General features: G+C 42.2%; 1 pseudogene; it reads left to right on the plus strand.

Annotated features, from left to right (window-relative positions):
* Nucleotides 1-21073, plus strand: part of LOC149979156 (transient receptor potential cation channel subfamily V member 1-like) — a 31532-nt pseudogene extending 10459 nt beyond the window's left edge.
* The last annotated feature ends 1118 nt before the right edge of the window (nucleotides 21074-22191 follow it).

Below are 22191 nucleotides of genomic sequence, written 5' to 3' on the forward strand. Positions count from 1 at the left end.
CGCCATCCATCATTCCTTCAATTCTGACCAGTTTCCCAGTCCCTGTCGGTGAAAACATCCCACAGCATGATGCTGCTACCACCATGCTGCTTCACTGTGGGGATGTTGTTCTCGGAGTGATGAGAGGTGTTGGGTTTGCGTCAGACATAGCATTTTCCTTGATGACCAAAAAGCTCAATTTTAGTCTCATCTGACCAGAGTACCATATTCTATGTATTTGGGGAGTCTCCCACATCCCTTTTGGCAAACACCAAACGTGTTTGCTTATAATTTTCTTTAAGCAATGTCTTTTTTCTGGCCACTCTTCCGTAAAGCCCAGCTCGGTGGAGTGTATGGCATAAAGTGGTCCTATGGACAGATACTCCCATCTCCGCTGTGGAGCTTTGCAGCTCCTTCAGGGTAATCTTTGGTCTCTTGTTTACTCTCTGGTTAATGCCCTCCTTGCCTGGTCCGTGAGTTTTGGTGGGCGGCCCTCTCTTAGCAGGTTTGTTGTGGTGCCATATTCTTTCAATTTTTTGAAAATGGATTTAATGGTGCTCCGTGGGATGTTCAAAGTTTCAGGTATTTTTTTAGAACCCAACCCTGATCTGTACTCCTCCACAACTTTGTCCCTGACCTGTTTGGAGAGCTCCTTGGTCTTCATGGTGCCGCTTGCTTGGTGGTGCCCTTTGCTATGAGACTCAATTGTGCTTAGGTGCATCCTGTTTCCATTGATCATCCATGAGATGTTTCTACAACTTGATTGGACATGATTTGGAAAGGCACACACCTGTCTATACAAGGACACACAGTTGACAGTTCATGTCTTTGCAAAAACCAAGCTATGAGGTTGAAGGAATTGTCAGTAGAGCTTTGAGACAGAATTGTGTAGAGGCACATATCTGTGGAAGGGTACTAAAACATTTCTGCAACATTGAAGGTCACCAAGAACACAGTGGCCTCCATCATTCTTAAATGGAAGACCTCAGGGAGGTGACCAAGAACCCGATGGTCAATCTGACAGAGCTCCAGAGTTCCTCTGTGCAGAACATTCCAGAAGGACAACAATCCCTGCAGCACTCCACCAATCAGACCTTTATGGTAGAGTGGCCAGATGGAAACCCTCCTCAGTAAAAGGCACATGACAGCCCGCTTGGAGTTTGACAAAGGGCACGTAAAGGACTCTCAGACCATAAAGAACAAGATTTTCTGGTTTGATGAAACCAAGATTGAACTCTTTGGCCTAAACTGGTCACCTGATGGCTCCCAGAGTGACTCTCGCGTAAAATACAGAGGTAGCCATTATTCCAATCGGTCCTACTGAAAAACGAATTGTTCCGATGGATATATTATTGAATAGATATTTGAAAAACACCTTGAGGATTGATTATAAACAATGTTTGCCATGTTCCTGTCGATATTATGAAGCTAATTTGGAATATTTTTCGCCGTTTTTGTGACTGCAATTTCCGGGCGATTTCTCAGCCAAACGTGAAGAACAAACGGAGCTATTTCGCCTACAAAAATAATATTTTTGGAAAAAAGGAACATTTGCTATCTAACTTGGAGTCTCGTGAGTGAAAACATCCGAAGCTCATCAAAGGTAAACAATTTCATTTGATTGCTTTTCTGATTTCCGTGACCAAGTTACCTGCTGCTAGCTGGACAAAATGCTATGCTAGGCTATTAATAAACTTACACAAATGCTTGTCTAGCTTTGGCTGTAAAGCATATTTAGAAAATCTGAGATGACAGGGTGATTAACAAAAGGCTAAGTAAGCTGTGTCTCAATATATTTCACTTGTGATTTTGATGAATAGGAATATTTTCTAGAAATATTTATGTCCGTTGCGTTATGCTAATTAGTGTCAGTCGATGATTACGCTCCCGCATGCGGGATGGGGAGTTACTAGAGTGAAAACCTGCTCCAGAGCGCTCAGGACCTCAGACTGGGACGAATGTTCACCTTCCAACAGGACAACAACCCTATGCACACAGCTAATACAATGGAGGATTAACCTCGGGATAAGTCTCTGAATGTCATTGATTGGCCCAGCCAGAGCCTAGACTTGAACCCAATTGAACATCTCTGGAGAGACCTGGAAATAGCTGTGCAGTGACGCTCCCCATCCAACCTGACAGAGCTTGAGAGGATCTTCAAAGAACAATGGGAGAAACTCTCAAAATAGAAGTGTGCCAAGCTTGTAGCGTCATACCCTAGAAGATGCGAGGCTCTAATCGCTGCCAACGGTGCTTCAACAAAGTACTGAGTAAAGGGTCTGAATTCTTATTTAAATGTGATGTTTCGTTTTTTTTTGTATAAACTTGTAAAAAATGTAAAATAACTGTTTTTGCTTCGTCATTATGGGGTTTTGTGTGTGGATTTATGAAGGGAAATAAAAAAAAAAAATAGGGCTGTAACGTAAGAAAATGTGGAAAAAGTCAAGGGGTCTGAATCCTTTCCAAATGCACTATACTTCCTCCAAAGTAACCCCAATATGTACCTTAGCAGATATCTTCCCCAACAAGTCAGCTTTTACTTGATCAATTATGGCCGTTTTTTGATATTCCTATGTAAGCACTATTTCTTTATTGAATAGCCGCAGTGCACTCTTCAGTCCACCAATGAACCACCTTCCTTTACTCACCCACTTCACTCACTGGTACATATAAATTCTCAGCACTTAAAATCAGATGTCACAGAGGCAGCACATACATCAACCGGCCTTTCTAAAGACAACTCTCCAACTTACTTTAAGCAATGATCACCAAACTTTTCCTAGTCTGCTTTATGAAAGCCCCATCTTCTGAATGGTACCCTATCTGGAATAATAACATCAAAGTTCATGGTACTCGAAACCGGGAAATTATCCCTTCCAACAGTAGAATGTTTCATTCCATTCCATTCACACATAGATGCAATAGAGTTAGAAGCCATTGTGAGGTCCAGGCAGGACTAACTATCAACTTTTGTACCACATTCATCGTTAAGACATGCTAATGCTCTTGTTCCCATCATATCTTCCACAATAGTACCATTAGCATCTGTCTGTCTACTTCCCCATAAATTACTATGTGCATTAAAGTCGCCGCACAATATCTCTCTAGAGCTCAATTCTCCTGATATTTCATCAAAGATCACTACAGATAGTTGACGACAAGGGTTGTACAAATTTTATAACTTAATATTACTACATGCACTGTAGATTTCCACCATCACACATTCATATTCAGATGGGACAGGTATATTATATACAACCACCACCCTGTACAATTGATCTATCAGATCGGATTGAGCAATAACCAGGAAAAATAAAACAAGATGTGGTCCAAGTCATGTTTCTTGAACACATATCACATCATGTTTGATCTCTAAATCAATTTCACATACAGTTGAAGTCGGAAGTTTACATACACCAAATACATTTGAACTCAGTTTCTCAAAATTCCTGACATTTAATCCTAGTAAAAATTCCCTGTCTTAGGTCAGTTAGGATCACCACTTTATTTTAAGAATGTGAAATGTCAGAATAATAGTGGAGATAATTATTTATTTCAGCTTTTATTTCTTTCATCACATTCCCAGTGGGTCAGAAGTTTACATACACTCAATTAGTATTTGGTAGCATTGCCTTTACCATTGCCTTTAAATTGTTTAACTTGGGTCAAACGTTTTGGGTAGCCTTCCACAATCTTCCCATAATAAGTTGGGTGAATTTTGGCCCATTCCTCCTGACAGAGCTGGTGTAACTGAGTCAGGTTTGTAGGCCTCCTTGCTTGCACATTCAGTTCTGCCCACAAATTTTATATGGGATTGAGGTCAGGGCTTTGTGATGGCCCCTCCAATAACTTGACTTTGTTGTCCTTAAGCCATTTTTCTACAACTTTGGAAGTATGCTTGGGGTCACTGTCCATTTGGAAGACCCATTTGCGACCAATCTTTAACTTCCTGACTGATGTCTTGAAATGTTGCTTCAATATATCCATATACTTTTCCTCCTCATGAAGACATCTATTTTGTGAAGTGCACCAGTCCTTCTTGCAGCAAAGCACCCCCACAACATGATGCTGCCACCCCCGTGCTTCACGGATTAAATGGTGTTCTTCGACTTGCAAACATCCCACTTTTTCCTCCAAACATAACAATGGTCATTATGGCCGAACAGTTCTATTTTTGTTTCATCAGACCAGAGGACATTTCTCCAAAAAGTACGATCTTTGTCCCCATGTGCAGTTGCAAACCGTAGTCTGGCTTTTTTTATGGCGGTTTTGGAGCAGTGGCTTCTTCCTTGCTTAGCAACCTTTCAGGTTATGTCGATATAGTACTCGTTTTACTGTGGATATAGATACTTTTGTACCTGTTTCCTCCAGCTTCTTCACAAGGTCCTTTGCTGTTGTTCTGGGATAGATTTGCACTTTTCGCACCAAAGTACGTTCATCTAAAGGAGACAGAACGCGTCTCCTTCCTGAGCTGTATAACAGCTGCGTGGTCCCATGGTGTTTATACTTGAGTACTATTGTTTGAACAGATGAATGTGGTACCTTCAGGTGTTTGGAAATTGCTCCCAAGGATGAACCAGACTTGTGGAGGTCTATAATGTTTTTCTGAGGTCTTGGCTTTTATTTTCCCATGATGTCAAGCAAAGAGGCACTGCGTTTGAAGGTAGGCCTTGAAATACATCCACAGGTCCACCTCCAATTGACCCAAATTATGTCAATTAGCCTATCACAAGCTTCTAAAGCCATGACGTCATTTTCTGGAATTTTCCAAGCTGTTTAAAGGCACAGTCAACTTAGTGTATGTAAACTTCTGACCCACTGGAATTGTGATACAGTGAATTATAAGTGAAATAATCCGTCTGTAAACAATTGTTGGAAAAATTACTTGTGTCATGCACAAAGTAGATGTCCTAACTGACTTGCCAAAACTATAGTTTGTACATACAGTGCCTTGCGAAAGTATTTGGCCCCCTTGAACTTTGCGACCTTTTGCCACATTTCAGGCTTCAAACATAAAGATATAAAACTGTATTTTTTTGTGAAGAATCAACAACAAGTGGGACACAATCATGAAGTGGAACGACATTTATTGGATTTTTATAACTTTTTTAACAAATCAAAAACTGAAAAATTGGGCGTGCAAAATTATTCAGCCCCTTTACTTTCAGTGCAGCAAACTCTCTCCAGAAGTTCAGTGAGGATCTCTGAATGATCCAATGTTGACCTAAATGACTAATGATGATAAATACAATCCACCTGTGTGTAATCAAGTCTCCGTATAAATGCACCTGCACTGTGATAGTCTCAGAGGTCCGTTAAAAGCGCAGAGAGCATCATGAAGAACAAGGAACACACCAGGCAGGTCCGAGATACTGTTGTGAAGAAGTTTAAAGCCAGATTTTGATACAAAAAGATTTCCCAAGCTTTAAACATCCCAAGGAGCACTGTGCAAGCGATAATATTGAAATGGAAGGAGTATCAGACCACTGCAAATCTACCAAGACTTGGCCGTCCCTCTAAACTTTCAGCTCATACAAGGAGAAGACTGATCAGAGATGCAGCCAAGAGGCCCATGATCACTCTGGATGAACTGCAGAGATCTACAGCTGAGGTGGGAGACTCTGTCCATAGGACAACAATCAGTCGTATATTGCACAAATCTGGCCTTTATGGAAGAGTGACAAGAAGAAAGCCATTTCTTAAAGATATCCATAAAAAGTGTTGTTTAAAGTTTGCCACAAGCCACCTGGGAGACACACCAAACATGTGGAAGAAGGTGCTCTGGTCAGATGAAACCAAAATTGAACTTTTTGGCAACAATGCAAAACGTTATGTTTGGCGTAAAAGCAACACACCATCCCCACTGTCAAACATGGTGGTGGCAGCATCATGGTTTGGGCCTGCTTTTCTTCAGCAGGGACAGGGAAGATGGTTAAAATTGATGAGAAGATGGATGGAGCCAAATACAGGACCATTCTGGAAGAAAACCTGATGGAGTCTGCAAAAGACCTGAGACTGGGACAGAGATTTGTCTTCCAACAAGACAATGATCCAAAACATAAAGCAAAATCTACAATGGAATGGTTAAAAAATAAACATATCCAGGTGTTAGAATGGCCAAGTCAAAGTCCAGACCTGAATCAAATTGAGAATCTGTGGAAAGAACTGAAAACTGCTGTTCACAAATGCTCTCCATCCAACCTCACTGAGCTCGAGCTGTTTTGCAAGGAGGAATGGGAAAAAATGTCAGTCTCTCGATGTGTAAAACTGATAGAGACATACCCCAAGCGACTTACAGCTGTAATCGCAGCAAAAGGTGGCGCTACAAAGTATTAACTTAAGGGGGCTGAATAATTTTGCACGCCCAATTTTTCAGTTTTTGATTTGTTAAAAAAGTTTGAAATATCCAATAAATGTCGTTCCACTTCATGATTGTGTCCCACTTGTTGTTGATTCTTCACAAAAAAATACAGTTTTATATCTTTATGTTTGAAGCCTGAAATGTGGCAAAAGGTCTCAAAGTTCAAGGGGGCCGAATACTTTCGCAAGGCACTGTAATAAATTTGAAAAACAAGTTTTAATGACTCCAACCTAGTATATATAAACTTCCGACTTCAACTGTATCTTAAACTCCTGACCGTTAGCAACAAGGTTTCTGGCATTCCACTGAAGGAAAAACAAAAACCATAACTCTAATTATCATCAAACTGAGACTTTACATCATTAGTATTATTAGGAGTCAACATGTCAACAATCATGGCGACAGTAACACCTGTTACTCCTGAAAACTCGGTTGCTGCTTCCACAATGATCTTCAACTTGGCTGTACTTCTTTCCACAAACACAGTCAGGTTGATAACCCTTCTAATGAAGGATAGAAAGTAAATCTGACTAACTATTAAGGTGTCCTTTCACACTACACATTTGTGAGAACAATTATTATATGTATATATTTAGGTGTATTTTACTCCCCTTTTCTGCCAATTTCAATTACGATCTTGTCTAATTTCTGCAACTCATGCGTCCTCCAATACATGACCCGCCCGCTTAACCCGGAAGCCAGCTGCACCAATGTGTCAGAAGAAACACCCTTCAACTGAAGACAGAAGTCAGCCAGCAGGCACCCGCCCCGCCACAAAATAAGCAGCATTTCCTACAGTAGGTCCACTTATTCCAGGAGTAACCCTATTATCTCCATCATTCTGCTTGTTCCACCAATCTGCCTTGCAGCCTCTGCATGAGACATTATGAGTGATTTTATATCTTTGGGCCTCTGTAGCCTATTTCTGCACCTGGCATCCACCAATGCTGCAATGTGTTCCCCCCCACAATTACAACAGCTAACCTTGACATTGTTCCCACATTCACCATAATCATGTTCCCCTTCACACTTGGCACATCTTTTTTTTCCTTTGCACAGAGCCACTACATGTCCCATTCTTTGGCATTTAACACACCTTAATGGAGTAGGAACAAACTCTCTAACAGTGAAAGCCAGAAAGTCCATCTGTAATTTATTAGGTAAAAGCTTCTCAAACATTAATATTAATGACAGGCTTTCACTTCTCTGCACCTCTTTCTTACTGAAAAGCATTTTGGCTTCAACCACAATGCCCCCCTCTACATTTGATTTGACATAATCTATGGATACATTGGAACCCCAGAAAGGACCCCCCTCCAGGGACATGACTTGTGGTTTTCTTCCCATTCAGAGTTTTCATTTTCAGAATCTTCCCTTGCTGAACATGGTCAGCACAGAATATTAACAGTCTACCACTACCAATGAACCGAACTTTGTAATCTATTTCACTTCCTAGTTTCTGTCACGTTCGTTATAAGGGTCGGACCAAGGTGCAGCGTGGTATGTGTACATTCTTATTTATTTAAAGAATGAACACTGAAAAAACTAACAAAAAACTAAATGTGAAGCAGTTTTTTTGTATCAGCCAATTTGTCATTACTGCCAGAGAAAGGACACATTGTCTCTCAGTGTCCTAAGTTGAAAAAGAAAAATGAGAGAGAGAAAAAGCTGTTTCTTCTTGTGGGAGCACTCCAACCAACTAAGTCTCTGGTTGGGTCAGGTGTTTCTCCTAAACAATATTTTGGATCAGATGTGTATGAACCCTTTGTTTCAGACGGGTTCGTGTCTCTGCAGAGTGGCGATGCTGTTAACCTCTCTGCGCACCGAACCCGTTAGCGGGATGAAATTCGACAACATACGGTGATCGCTACATAAATAGTCATATTAAACATTAATGAAAACACAAGTGTCTCACATGGGTCGAAAGCCTAGAATCTTGCTAATCCAACTGCGTTGTCAGATTTGAAAAAGGATTTACTGCGAAAGAATACGATGCAATTATCTGAGAACAAAGCCCCATAAAAAAAACTATTTCAACCAGCACAGGCGTAACATCACAAATTGCAATAAAATAAATTGTTTACCGTTGACGATCTTTCTCTGTTTGCAATCCCAATGCTCATTGTTACACAATATATGGTCTGATGTTTGATAAAATCCATTTTTATAGCCTAACACTAAACATTTTGTGAACCGCTTGTGTCGTAAATTCAGTCTCATTCCATTTTCGACGACACATTCGAGGTAAATACACACATGTTTGGTTTCATTGCAATCAACTGGTTTGTTTGTAACACAACCAAACCTGATGGGTCATTTCGCGGGACATATTGACTGAAATAAACCGATTTGAAGACAACAAGTAATGACATCATTATGCACCAATGATATGACCGCTGTTTCGTTGATTGACTGTATTTTAACCCAATGACCACTGATCATCTTGAAATCTAGCTGGGTAGATAGTCAATGAGCTGAGGTAAACGGCAATATGTAATGTTTATGTGTTGGAAGACCAACCCATGTAGTAAACTCCGGCGTAAAGAGGGTCATTCGCCATTGAAGATTCACACCGGAAGGAGCCACGCATGTTACGCAAAGCATTGTTTTGGTAAAGCGCATCTTCAGCTGTTTATAGATCAATCATTATGGTGACTAAGTCAGGGAAAGCTAAATCTAAGTCTAGATATACAGATGTACACACAATTTTAGAAGAAATTGATCGGGAAAGTGAGACAGAGATTGTTGGAGGACGATTCATGTAGCGATTCCCAAATGGAGGAATATTTTTGAACGGAGAGGACATTGTTTTGGACTGGTAAATTCTTCTCATGCTAATGCCGTTGTTGGAAATCAATAATATAAAATATTATTTGTGATTTAAAAAATTTTTTAGTAGCAATATATAAAAATGTAATGAAATGTGTAAAGTACACGTTGGCTATACATTGTGGGTGGGAGTATGTTTGTATGTATGTTTATGACCCATAGCCTATGTTTGTGTGTGTATATATACATATTGTGGATTAGAGGGAGCATGGCCGAGATACGTGTGTCTGCCACTCCACCACACCCTCACATGAAATAGCCTATTTGAGGCTGTTGAGGGGAGGGCAGGCCCACAACAATGGCCAAAGTGAAATGGAGACAGTAGATGTAGCTGGTCTGTTGTAATATAATAGAGACAGTAGATCTAGCTGAAATGCCATAATATAAAATAGACAGTAGATCTAGCTGGTCTGTCATAATATACATGAGACAGTAGATCTAGTAGGTCTATAACAATATATTCAACCTTATGTTCCCTGTACTCTATATATATCTGTTAATTATACCTGTTGATACAGGGCTCATATGTGAAACTATTCTAACTGAACATTTTCTTTCACAGTGACACTGACTCCGAATGGGAGCCCCCAGTGCCAAGGTGTCCATCCCCCACTGAAGCTGGTTCATCCAGCTCCTCCCACAAGTGGTGTTCATCTGCCCAAATGTATTTCTGCAGGCATGGATGTGCCTCAGGGCCAAAAGGGCACAGCATGGAGGCGTCGCTGTGTTCTTTGTAAAATGAAGTCCCCCATCTCCTGCACCACATGCTTGGTGACCCTCTGCTTTACAGCAGAAAGAGACTGCTATGGCACCTGGCATCAGCAGCACAATATTGTGTAAATGTATATATATATATATATATATTTTTCATGTTTTTTCTCCATTTTTTTGAGGGGGGGGGGTGTGTGTACTGTTGCCCTCTTATGTTTTTCACTGAAATTGTCCCCATCATCCTATCTGAATGCTTGTTTTGTATTGTTCATTTTAAAGATGATGATACAACAATAAAAATGAAAAAACGTATGTTTTTTTCATTCTATTTTCTAAACCAGATCTATTGTGTTATTTCTCCTACATTAAATTCACATTTACACAAACTTCAGATTGTTTTCTTTCAAATTAAACAAAGAATATGCATATCCTTGGTCCTGGGTCTGAGCTACAGGCAGTTAGAATTGGGTATGTCTTCAGGCGGAAATTGAAAAAAGTAGGGGGGTAGCTGTAAGAGGTTTTAAGCAGCAGGTGAAAATACTGCCAGACACCGTGCCTTTTTACGGTTACAGTGAACTGATTACGGTGTGTTAGTACAAGGAGTGGAGATGGGCTGCATGTAAGTTCCTTTGTATAATGTGGAACTCGAGTCTGATCTTATTTCTGGTTCCGTTGTCGTTGGAGTGAGGCCTAGTGAAGGGGGTCTCAATCACTTTCGGGAACGATTTGGCTGGAGGGAAGTTCGTGCCAAATCCTGTTGTTTGTAAGGAACCCAGAGTAGAACCCTAGAGTGTTCCCAGAGTGTGCCATTACATGTGCTATGTCTAAGAAAGTCACCAGGAGCAACTCTAGTGTTGAGGATGTCAGTGATCCCACCACAATCGATCTGTCTGAGATGTTTATGGGTGACCCTGATTTCAGTAAACCTGAGTTGACCTCTCCTTTGAAAACCCCAAAGGTGAGCAAGTTTGTAGGACCGCTGAAGAAAGAGAGGTTCCCTATAGTTGACACTTCAATGTCTAGGAAGCATCTGATTGCTGAATAGAGTAAAGATGTTTCCCTCTCCACTCCAGCCGGTGGTGGATTGTTTTGCTCCTTTGCCCAAAACCAAAAGTGGCAACCAGTTTCTCTTGACCATCATGTGCGCTGCTACTTGTTTCCCTGAGACCATTCCACTGAGGAAAATCTTGGCTCCCAGTATTGTTAAGGCACTGGTAAAATTATTTTCAACATTTGGACTTCCGCAAGTAGTGCAATTGGACCAAAATTTGAATTTCATGTCAAAGGTCTTCCAGCAAGTGCTACAGTAGTTGGGTGTTACCCATTGCCACTCTCGTGCATACCTCCCAGAGTTTCAAGGTGCATTTGAGCAATTTCATGAGACTTTGAAGTCTATGTTGAGATCTTACTGCTATGAGTTTGGGAATAACTGGGACTGTTTGCAGCGCTAGAGGTTGTTCAGGAATCTCTTGGTTTTATTTCGAATGAGCTCGTGTTTGGACATGATGTCAGAGGACTTTTGAGCTTGCTGAGAGAGCGGTTGCAAGAAGACACCTTAAACACAAAAAACAATCTGTTGGAAAACGTTAGTGCTTTCGATACAGTTTGCCAGTGAGAATCTGGAGAAGGTGCAAATGAAAATGAAAGCTTGGTACAATTGAAAGGCCCGATCCTTCACTTTCGATGTTGGTGACCATGTCTTGGTTTTGTTACCTGTTCTGGTGTCACCGTTGCAAGCTCGTTATTTTCAGGCCCTTACCCCATAGTGAAAAAACATAGTAATCTGGAATACATCATCATCATTTTCCACTACAAGACCATGGTCCTTACCTACGAAACAGCAAGAGGAACTGCCCCTCCCTACCTTCAGGCTATGCTCAAACCCTATATCCCAACTCGAGCACTCCGTTATGCCACCTCAGGTCTCTTGGCCCTCCCACCAATACGGGAGGGCAGCTCCCTCTCAGCCCAGTCCAAGCTCTTCGCTGTCCTGGCACCCCAATGGTGGAACCAGCTTCCCCCTGAAGTTAGGATAGTAGAGTCCCTGCCCATCTTCCGAAAACATCTGAAACCCTACCTCTTCAAACAGTATCTTAAATAATCCCCCCCCCCCCCAATTTTTTTTTAATAAGAATTATTTAGCAGTACATGCACTTGACCCCACCCCTTCTAGCTCGGACTCTTATGATATTATTGAGGAAAAATGTACTTTCTATGCCTGTGATATGTGGTTGTCCCACCTAGCTATCTTAAGATGAATGCACTAACTGTAAGTCGCTCTGGATAAAAGTGTCTGCTAAGTGACTAAAATGTAAATCATCACCTCACCAGAGCGCAGGAAAAAAACATGGCTGTGTCAGCATGTTGAAATCATACTTCACCCGTTACGTTTGGACGGAGATGTCGGTGGAATCTGGTAGTGATGTTCTGCCTTTGGCCACTGCTGTCACATTTGACTATAGTCTTCCTCAAGAGCATGAGGAAAGCCCAATATACCCTGTGTCTGTGGGATGGCTGAGTAACTCAGAGATTCTAGAAAACCTTGCTGTCTTTTTGACACACTTGTCTACAGAGGAAAAAGGCAACTTTCTTTTAGAATATCAGGGTTTATTCTCAGATGAGCCAACTCAGACAAATGTACTAGGGTATGACATTGACGTTGGGGACTCTGCCCCAATCAAACAACATGCCTATCGAGTGAATACTGAAAAGAGAAAGAAACTCTGCAGTGAGGTGGTTCATGCTTGAGCATGGCATTGCACAACATGACAACAGTCCATGGAGTTCACCCTGTATATAAGTACCTAATGTGAATAGGTCTCTGTGGTTTTGTTTAGATTTTCGGAAACTCAGTGCAGTTACTAAGTCAGACTTGTACCCTTTGCCCCGGGTCGACGATTGTGTGGACCGTGCAGGCACTGCTAAGTACATTAGCAAGTTCGATTTCCTGAAGGGATATAGGCAGGTTTCGCTCTAAATGAGCGCGCCAGAGTTGTCTGCTTTTGTCACTCCTGATGAAGTGTTTTCCTACCTTCGTCCCCCATTGCTGATTGCCTTTCAAGTGTGTATCCCTGCCTCAAATATTTTTTGACTGCACGTTTTGCTGTTAAAAAAAAATTATGTTTTGTTTTGGTTGCGTTTGTTCCAAGGGGATGAGAGTCATAGAAACCTATATGATTTTATCTCTGTTTCTCAAAAACTTCTGAGTTTTAGGCAGAGGAAAAAAACATAAAAAAGGTGACTGTCTTGTATTTAATTGTTGACAGCCAGTAGACATCATGTTTATATTGGAAAAGGTGATGCATTTAAGTAGTGATGCATTTAAATTGATCATATTGTGAGATGGAAGTTGTTTTCTGTTGGTTGTGAGCAAACTTGTACAACAAAAATATTGTATGTATTTGTTGTCTTAAGGGTGAAGGTATTACAGTCTTTGGGGTTTCCATTTGTATTTAGAGGTTGGATGTTAGCATGTGGGACACACTGATTGGTATCACCACGTTAGTCAGGTTTTACACCTGTGCTGGTTTGTCCATCTCGTCAGTTGGAAGGTTTTGGCCAATAAAACAGCACATTCAATAAACAACACAGCTGAAAAAGGTATTACCTTTTTCCCTCACATTAAAGAGGATTCATTTTGGAAACGTCTCTCACAACACCATGGAGCTGTTCAAGTTCACCATCGGCATGGGAGACCTCGAGAGTTCACAGAGGGGTTATAATTTATTTTCCAGATGAAGGCTCTTTGAAAAGAAAGGAGGGGCACTCTCCTTGACCTCATCCACTAATGTCTAGCACCCACCTAGGTGATGCCAAAGCAGCCATTATATATGACATATACAGTTGAAGTCGGAAGATTACATACACCTTAGCCAAATACAATTAAACTCAGTTTCTCACAATTCCTGACATTTAATCCTAGTAGAGAATGATTTATTTCAACTTTCATCACATTCCCAGTGGGTCAGTAGTTAACAAACACTCAATTAGTATTTGGTAGCATTGCCTTTAAATTGTTTAACTTGGGTCAAATGTTTTGGGTAGTCTTCCACAGTCTTCCCACAATAAGTTGGGTGAATGTTGGCCTATTCCTCCTGACAGAGCTGGTGTAACTGAGTCAGGTTTGTAGGACTCCTTGCTCGGACACACTCTTCCAGTTCTGCCCACAAATCTTCTATAGGATGGAGTGGAGGTCAGGGCTTTGTGATGGCCACTCCAATAACTTGAATTTGTTGTTCTTAAGCCATTTTGCCACAACTTTGGAAGTATCATTGTACATTTGGTAGAAACATTTGCGACCAAGCTTTAACTTCCTGACTGATGTCTTGAGATGTTGCTTCAATATATCCACATAATTTTCCTTCCACATGATGCCATCTATTTTGTGAAGTGCACCAGTCCCTCCTGCAGCAAAGCACCCCCACAACATGATGCTGCCACCCCCGTGCTTCACATTTGGGATGGTGTTCTTCGGCTTGCAAGCCTTCCCCTTGTTCCTCCAAACATAACGATGGTCATTATGGCCAAACAGTTCTATTTTTGTTTCATCAGACCAGAGGACATTTCTCCAAAAAGTACAAGAGTTCAGTGTGCCAAATCGGAGGGCCTGTTGTCTGGACCTCTGGCAGTCTCTATGGGGGTGCCACAGGGTTCAATTCTCAGGCCAAGTCTCTTCTCTGTATACATCAATGATTTTTTTTATTTTTATTTTACCTTTATTTAACCAGGCAAGTCAGTTAAGAACAAATTCTTATTTTCAATGACGGCCTGGGAACAGTGGGTTAACTGCCTGTTCAGGGGCAGAACGACAGATTTGTACCTTGTCAGCTCGGGGGTTTGAACTCGCAACCTTCCGGTTACTAGTCCAACGCTCTAACCACTAGGCTACCCTGCCGCCCCAAATGATGTCGCTCTTGCTGCTGGTGATTTTCTAATCCACCTCTACTCAGACGACACCATTCTGTATACTGCTAGCCCTTCTTTGGACACTGTGTTAACTAACCTCCAGATGAGTTACAATGCCATACATGGCATTGGAGGCCTTCCGTGGCCTCTAACTACTCTTAAATGCAAATAAAACTAAATGCATGCTCTTCAACCAACCGCTGCCCGCACCTGCCCCTCCATGCAGCATCACTACTCTGACTTAGAATATGTGTGTCAGGGGTGCGTAACCGGTGGCAGGGAAGTCAGACGCAGGAGAGCAGAACTAGGTAATAGCCGGAGAAGTTTAATACCAAAACCAACGGCATAAAGAATTACAAGACATGGGTACAAAACCCGTCGCGCACCAGTCAACATGTGCACCAGCATTTACAATAAACAATTCCACACAAAGACACGGGGAGAACAGAGGGTTAAATACACAAAACTTAATGAGGGAAATGAGAACCAGGTGTGTAGGAAAACAAGACAAAACAAATGGAAAATTAAAAGTGGATCGACAATGGCTAGAATACCGGTGACGCCGACCGCCGAACGCCACCCGAACAAGGAGAGGAACCGACTTCGGTGGAAGTCGTGACAATGTGGACAATTACAAATACCTAGGTGTCTGGTTAGGCTGCAAACTCTCCTTCCAGACTTACATTAAGCATCTCCAACCCAAAATTAAATCTAGAATCGGATTCCTATCGCAACAAAGCATCCTTCACTCATGCTGCCAAACATACCCTCGTAAAACTGACTATCCTACCGATCCTCGACTTCGGTGATGTCATATATAAAATAGCCTCCAACACTATACTCAGCAAATTGGATGCAGTCTATCACAGTGCCATCCGTTACGTCACCAAATCCCCATATACTACCCACCACTGTGACCTGTATGCTCTCGTTGGCTGGCCTTCGCTTCATATTCATCGCCAAACCCACTGGCTCCAGGTCATCTATAAGTCGTTGCTCGGTAAAGCCCCGCCTTATCTCAGCTCACTGGTCACCATTGCAGCACCCACCCGTAGCACGCGCTCCAGCAGGTATATTTCATTGGTCACCCCCAAAACCTATTCTTCCTTTGGCCGCCTTTCTTTACAGTTCTCTGCTGCCAATGACTGGAACGAATTTCAAAAATTACTGAAGCTGGAGACTCACATCTCCCTCACTAACTTTAAGCATCAGCTGTTAGAGCAGCTCACAGATCACTGCACCTGTACATAGCCCATCTGTAAATAGCCCATCCAACTACCTCATCTCCATATTGTTATTATATATATATATATATATATATATATATATATATATATATATATATATATATATATATATATTGCTCCTTTGCACCCCAGTATCTCTACTTGCATATTCATCTTCTGCACATCTATCACTCCAGTGTTTAATTGCTGAATTGTAATTACTTCGCCACTACGGCCTATTTATTGCCTTTACCTCCCCAATCTTACCTAATTTGCACAAACTGTATATAGATGTTTTTCCTATTGTGTTATTGACTGTACGTTTGCTTATTCCATGTGTAACTCTGTGTTGTTGTTTGTGTCGCACTTGCTTTATCTTTGCCAGGTTGCAGTTGTAAATGAGAACTGTTCTGAACTGGCCTACCTGGTTAAATAAAGGTGAAATAAAAATAATAAAAAACATGTCAAGCAAAGAGCCACTGAGTTTGAAGGTAGGCCTTGAAATACATCCACACTCAAATGTCAATTAGCCTATCAGAAGCTTCTAAAGTCATGACATAATTTTCTGCATTTTCCAAACTGTTTAAAGGCACAGTCAACTTAGTGTATGTAAACTTCTGACCCGCTTGAATTGTGATACAGTGAATTATAAATGAAATCATCTGTCTGTAAACAATTGTTGGAAAAATGACTTGTGTCATGCATGAAGTAGATGTCCTAAACGACTTGCCGAAACTATAGTTTGTTGTGGTTGAAAAACAAGTTTTATTAATGACTCCAGCCTAAGTGTATGTAAACGTCCGACTTCAACTATACTAGCTATCACGGTGGAAAAGTGGGGAGTTATTTATGGCAATAAGGAATATGTTTTTTCTAGGTACCATTACAAGGAGGTGTTCTGCTGCTAATCTCCTACATCATGCCCACATACATCCTGCTGCTCAACATGCTCATCGCCGTCATGAGCCGCACTGTGGAGAAGATGTCCCTGGAGAGCACCAGCATCTGGAAACTACAGGTGATCCACCACGGACTGACGGACAAACGGCCGGACTGACTGATGCAAGGAAATGGCACTGTGCTGCTTGTTTTGGTGGACAGTTTGATCATAGCTCATTCATTGTTATAAACACATGTGCCTACAGCGGGCGATCACCATCCTGGACCTGGAGAGGAGCCTGCCCTGCTGCCTGAGTAGGCAGCTTTGTTCTGGGGTGGACAAGGACCTGAGAACCAGGGCTGGAGAGATGGACCGCCGATGGTGTTTCAGGTTGCCAATATACAGTGTATTCGGAAAGTATTCAGACACCTTCCCTTTTTCCACATTTTGTTACATCACAGCCTCATTCTAAAATGTATTAAATACATTTTCCTCCTCATCAATCTACACACAATACCCCATAATGACAAAGAGAAAACAGGTTTTTTGATTTTTTTGCAAATTTATTACAAATAAAAACCAGAAATACCTTATTTACGTAAGTATTCAGACCCTTAGCTGTGAGACTCAAAATTGAACTCAGGTGCATCCTGTTTCCATTGATCATCATTGGGATGTTTCTACAACTTGAGTGGAGTCCACCTGTGGTAAATTCAATCGATTGGACATGATTTGGAAAGGCACACACCCGTCTATATAAGGTCCCACAGTTGACAGTGCATGTCTTTGCAAAAACCAAGCCACGAGGTTGAAGCAATTGTCCATCTGGGGAAGGGTACCAAAAAATGTATGCAGCATTGAAGGTCCCCAAGAACACAGTGGCCTCCATCATTCTTAAATGGAAGAAGTTTGGAACCACCAAGACTCTTCCTAGAGCTGGCCGCCCGGCCAAAGTGAGAAATCGGGAGAGAAGGGCCTTGGTCAGGGAGGTGACCTAGAATCTGATTTAAATATGACAGAGCTCCAGAGTTCCTCTGTGGAGATGGGAGCACCTTCCAGAAGGACAACAATCTCTGCAGCACCCCACCAATCAGGTCTTTATGGTAGAGTGGCCAGACGGAAGCCAAAAAGGCACCTAAAGGACTCTGACTATGAGAAACAAGATTCTCTGGTCTGATGAAATCAAGATTGAACACTTTGTCCTGAATGTCAAGCGTCACATCTGGATGAAACCTGGCACCATCCCTACGGTGTAGCCGGGGGGGCAGGTATGCTAGTGGTTAGAGTGTTGGACTAGTAACCGAAAGATTGCAAGATCGAATCCCCGAGCTGACAAAGTAAAAATCTGTCATTCTGCCCCTGAACAAGGCAGTTAACCCACTATTCCTAAGCCATCATTGAAATTAGGAATGTGTCCTTAACTGACTTACCTAGTTAAATAAAGGTAAAAAAATAAATAAAAAGCAAGTCTTCTTATAGGTGTCCTTTAGTAGTGTTTTTTTTTAAAGCAATTCAACCTTGAAGGCTGAATCACAGTCTCCACTGAACAGTTGATGTTGAGATTTGTCTGTTACTTGAACTCTCTGAAGCATTTATTTGGGCTGTAATTTCTGATGCTGGTAACTAATGAATTTATCCTCTGCAGCAGATGTAACTCTGGGTCTTCCTTTCCTGTGGCGGTCCTCATGAGAGCCAGTTTCATCACAGCACTTGATGGTTTTTGGGACTGCACTTGAAGAAACTTTCAAAGTTCTTGAAATTTTCTGGATTGACTGAATTAAAGTAATTATTGCCTGTTTCTCTTTGCTTATTTGAGATGATCTTGCCATAATATGGACTTGATCTTTTACCAAATTGGGCTAACTTCTGAATACTACCCCTACCTTGTCACAACACAGCTGATTGGTTCAAAGGGAAAAAAAATCCACAAATGAACTTTCAACAAGGCACACCTGTTAGTTGAAATCCATTCATGAAGCTAGTTGAGAGAATGCAAAGAGTGTGCAAAGCTGTCATCAACGCAAGGGGTGGCTACTTTGAAGAATCTCAAATATATATATATTTTTTTGATTTGGATAACAGTTTTTAGGTTACTACATGTTTCCATATGTGTTTCATAGTTTTGATGTCTCCACTATTATTCTGCAATGTAGAAAATAGCAAGAATAAAGAAAAACCCTGGAATGAGTAGGTGTGTCCACATTTTTGACTGGTACTGTACCTGTACATTCCTACTGGATAACATACAAAATAAATAATGAACTCCATAGTTTTGATTGCATGCAATATCAATAACAGGACAATCATCCCAACACAAACCCATTTCAACAAGAACCCATCACATCAGGGAAATAAAATATAAAGCCCCTCATTCAACTTTAGCTGTGAGAGTGTGTGTCTAGAATTGAATGACTGATTGCACTGCTGTCGTGCACAGCAGCAGCTGGTACACAGTGTGCTGCATCATTCATCTGCTGTCTGTGACAGCTGATGGATGTCATACACTCAGGGACAGTAATTGGTGCATGTGTCCTCTGGACTTGAACCTGTCATCTCAGAGTGGAGGAAGTCAACTGGAATAAATGGAGCACCAACCTGGGCATAATCAATGTGGTTCTAGGGAGCGGAGATACGGCAATGGGGTCTCCTACACACCATACCAGAGGTAGTGCAGGGGGGCTGAAGAGAAACTATTTGAGTTTATGGTTTGAAGGCATTTTCACCCCTATTGGATCACATTCTAATATTATTCTGTCCAAATTAGTACTATTCAAATGCTATGAGCAGTATATTTATGAGCAGTATAAATTTGCTTCCTGCAACACAAACTCAAAAACGTTCTGGGACACTGTAAAGTCCATGGAGAATAAGAACACCTCCTCCCAGCTGCCCACTGCACTGAAGATAGGAAACACTGTCACCACCGATAAATCCACTATAATTGAGAATTTCAACAAGCATGTTTCTACGGCTGGCCATGCTTTCCAACTGGCTACCCCTACCCCGGTCAACAGCACTGTACCCCTCACAGCAACTCGCCCAAGCCTTCCCCATTTCTCCTTCTCCCAAATCCAGTCAGCTGATGTTCTGGGCTGCCTCTCCTTCCAGTTCTCTGCTGCCAATGACTGGAACGAACTACAAAAATCTCTGAAACTGGAAACACTTATCTCCCTCACTAGCTTTAAGCACCAGCTGTCAGAGCAGCTCACAGATTACTGCACCTGTACATAGCCCATCTATAATTTAGCCCAAACAACTACCTCTCCCCCTACTGTATTTATTTATTTTGCTCCCTATTATTTCTATCTCAACCTTGCACATTCTTCCACTGCAAATCTACCATTCCAGTGTTTTACTTGCTATAATGTATTTACTTCGCCACAATGGCATTTTTTTTGTTGCCTTTACCTCCTTTATCTTACCTCATCTGCTCACATTGTATATATACTTATTTTTCTACTGTATTATTGTAAATGAGAACTTGTTCTCAACTTGCCTACCTGGTTAAATAAAGGTGAAATAATAAATAAATAAATAAAATAAATATATCGCCATTAAAACACTTTATCAGTCATCTTGGCGTGCATTCAGCTGAAACTTTTTCTCCACAGAGAAGAGCTGGAGGGGGTTCCTGGGGACTGGTAGCCAGAGTGATAACGATGGGGAGCAGGTGTGCGCAATGATGGTTGCCATAATGTGGGTTGTCAGGACTGGTGGTTAGTAGACTGACGATGTTGAGCGCCAGAGTGGGAGTGACAGCCTTGGGGAGGTGGAGGAGTGTTGCTAGGGATGGCAACAGCCAGGGGACCAGGAACCATTGGCCTGAGGAGGGAAACCTTGTTGACCCTCCGGAGGACCTTGAAGAGGCTGACTAGAAGTGAGGCTGACTGTGACCATTTGTCCTCCGCGAAACACTTCTTCTTCACATTGCTCACTTAACCCAGAAGCCAGCCACTCCAATGTGTCGGACGAAAGACCGTACAACTGGTGACCATGTCAGCGTGCATGCGCCCGGCCCACCACAGGAGTCGCTAGAGCACTATGGCACTAGGACATCCCGGCCGGCCAAACCCTCCCCTAACATAGACAATGCTGTGTCAATTGTTTGTCACCTCATGGGTCTCCCAGTTGCTGCAACACAGCCGGGATCGTAGTGATGCATCAAGCACTGCAGTGCCTTAGACCCCTGTGCCACTTGGGAGGCCCACGGAAGTTTTTGAGTAGTATGCACATGGATACAATTTCTGTGGGTTACCATGACGTTGGGACAGGACGGCCCCAACGCCCACTTCTGAAGCATCCACCTACACCATGAAGGGTGACGTAGGATCTGGGTGTTTCGGCAACGGGGTGGAGGTGAAACGTCCATTCAGTATACGGAAGGCCTTATCGGCTGCTGGACTCCACACCAACTTATGGGGACCACCCTTGAGGAGAGAGGTGAGAGGAGAAGCGATAGAGCTGAAGTTCCTAATGAAGCGGCAGTAGAAGTTGGCAATCCTCAAAACATTTTGTAGCCCCTTTATGGTGGTTGGGACTGGCCATGACCTGATTGTATCGACCTTCCTCTCCTTCATCGTCACTCCCTGTGGACTGATCTGGTATCCTAAGAAGTAGAAAGCGGCCTGATAGAACTGCCACTTCTCCGCTTTCACACACAGATGATTCTCCAGGAGGTGTACCAGGACTACTCTGACGTGGGTGACGTGATCCTCCAAGGTGGCCCTCTTGACCACAAAGAAGAAGCCTGCTAATGCAGGGGAGGTGGACATAAAACCCTTTTGTTGAACCTCCTGGATGTGCTCCTCCATAGCCTTGATTTCAGCTTCCGACAAAGGGTAGATGTGGCTGCACGGAGGCGCAGAGCCTGCAAGCAGGTCGATGGCACAGTCCCAAGGGCGATGAGGAGGGTGAATGTGTCAAGGACTTGGGGCTGGATCTAATCCATATAGCGGAAGATCCGTGTTTAAATTGAAGGTTGTTTATGATTGAGCTGACAAATGCAGCATTTACAGTGAATCAGTGAGGAAGAGGCGAAGTCTGTTCACGTGGTATTACAGCGATAAGCAGACTTTTTTTTACAAGCATGCCTTTGGGATGACGTCTCCCACTGTTGGGGCGGAGACAAGACCATCTCATCATTATATACAGTATCTCTGCGTGAATGTGGTCTCCACGAGCTCGGGAACAACTCTCCCTTAGAACCAACTTCTCTGGTTTTAAACGGCCTACGGTATGTGGCATCGATAAGTCAGAAACATCAATTCTAGTGTCAAAATTGACTACAAAGTGTAAATAGG

The sequence above is a fragment of the Oncorhynchus mykiss genome, chromosome 12, assembly GCF_057628025.1.
Source record: "Oncorhynchus mykiss isolate SJ-2025 chromosome 12, ASM5762802v1, whole genome shotgun sequence".
Lineage (NCBI taxonomy): Eukaryota > Metazoa > Chordata > Actinopteri > Salmoniformes > Salmonidae > Oncorhynchus > Oncorhynchus mykiss.